Consider the following 1,362-nt stretch of genomic DNA (forward strand, 5'->3'; position numbering starts at 1 on the left):
GATGATGGCGATGAAGATACATACGCATTCTCTCAGTCTCTGTTATACATATATATACACACATTCTCTCTCACACACACATGTATAGATCTGTATACACACACACACACAGACGCACACTAATACACCAGTACACACATACGTATACATTTATACACACACACACACACACCTATACTCTTTACTCTTTTCTCTTTTACTTGTTTCAGTCATTTGACTGCGGCCATGCTGGAGCACCGCCTTTAGTCGAGCAAATCGACCCCGGGACTTATTCTTTGTAAGCCCAGTACTTATTCTATCGGTCTTTTTTGCCGAACCGCTAAGTGACGGGGACGTAAACACTCCAGCATCGGTTGTCAAGCAATGCTAGGGGGACAAACACAGACACACAAACACACACACATATATATATATACATATATACGACAGGCTTCTTTCAGTTTCCGTCTACCAAATCCACTCACAAGGCATTGGTCGGCCCGGGGCTATAGCAGAAGACACTTGCCCAAGATGCCACGCAGTGGGACTGAACCCGGAACCATGTGGTTGTTTAGCAAGCTACTTACCACACACAAACAAACACAAGTATACATCTATACACACACGTTTATAAGGGTAATGTTTATGCTGATGTTGTTGGTGATGATGTTGGTATCAATAACAATTATGTGCAGAACAATATCGATTGGTTCGATATGTACCTGATCACAACAGAAGAAATCTTCAACAAGAAAAAAAATTCGCATCAATGGAGCGACATTTTCACAGACAGTTCCGAAGGATGAAATAAATTTCATTACTTTCTCGAAGTATTTTGCGCTATATTTAAGAATTGCGTTGCTCCTTTTTTGGAATATATCTAGCATTTTCATCTGGGATGGAAGCACTCCGTCGGTTACGTCGACAATGGTTCCGGTTGATCCGAATCAACGGAACAGCCTGCTCCTGAAATTAACGTGTATGTGGCTGAGCACTCCACAGACACGTGTACCCTCAACGTAGTTCTCGGGGATATTCAGCGTGACACAGAGAGTGACAAGGCCGGCCCTTTGAAATACAGGTACAACAGAAACAGGAAGTAAGAGTGAGAGAAAGTTGTGGTGAAAGAGTACAGCAGGGATCACCACCATCCCCTGCCGGAGCCTCGTGGAGCGTTAGGTGTTTTCGCTCAATAAACACTCACAACGCCCGGTCTGGGAATCGAAACCGCGATCTTATGACCACGAGTCCGCTGCCCTAACCACTGGGCCATTGCGCTTCCACAGCATTTTCATCTATGTTGATAACAACAACAATAACTCCAGTTCTACATTTAAGAGATGGCGAATTATGTACATTATTTACATTATTTACATTTGACGG

Source organism: Octopus sinensis, unplaced genomic scaffold (assembly GCF_006345805.1).
Source record: "Octopus sinensis unplaced genomic scaffold, ASM634580v1 Contig14027, whole genome shotgun sequence".
NCBI classification, from domain to species: domain Eukaryota; kingdom Metazoa; phylum Mollusca; class Cephalopoda; order Octopoda; family Octopodidae; genus Octopus; species Octopus sinensis.